Here is a 632-nt window from a genome sequence, read left to right as displayed (position 1 = left end):
CAGGGTTAGGCAACTCAAGGACCACATTCCTGCATGTTTACCAACATACCTTGATCTGGCGTGTTCTGACACACCTGAACCAGGTAATGTCATGAGTAGGGCTTGGATATCTGGAAATCATCCAGACACAGTGGACCTTGAGGCCTGGAGTTGCCTATCCCTGACTTGAACAAAAGTTTTGTTTTCCAGTTTTGCGCAAAAATGTGAAATTCGCCAAATTTAACACCTTGTCACAAAATGACCACCAAGCAGTAGATTAAGTGCTCATCCTATAATGTTTTCAAACCTTCCATTGGATATCCCAAACAAATGTGTTTTGATTTTGTTAGTAGATTTTAAAATATTTTTTGGAGCTCTGCAATAGATTTTGGTGCCATTTACTATTATTGTTTTTGACAATTTGATTCTGTGATGTCATCGATTTTTTTCTAAAGTGATTCTTTTTTTTTGTTCAATTTTTGCCCAAAGACAATGTTTGACAACAGATTTGCGAAAAACCCAAATAAAAAAATAATGATCCCTGCAGTCCCATCCTGGGTTTCCTTTTGCAATTTCTAGGCACAAATTTGACAAATTCCGGAACACGTGAAAGCCGGCTAAGAAAAACTGGCTGCTATATAGACTGCAGGAAA

The sequence above is a fragment of the Oryzias melastigma genome, unplaced genomic scaffold, assembly GCF_002922805.2.
Source record: "Oryzias melastigma strain HK-1 unplaced genomic scaffold, ASM292280v2 sc01082, whole genome shotgun sequence".
Taxonomy (NCBI): Eukaryota; Metazoa; Chordata; class Actinopteri; order Beloniformes; family Adrianichthyidae; genus Oryzias; species Oryzias melastigma.
The sequence above is the reverse complement of the archived record's forward strand: the minus strand, read 5'-3'. Positions refer to the sequence as shown.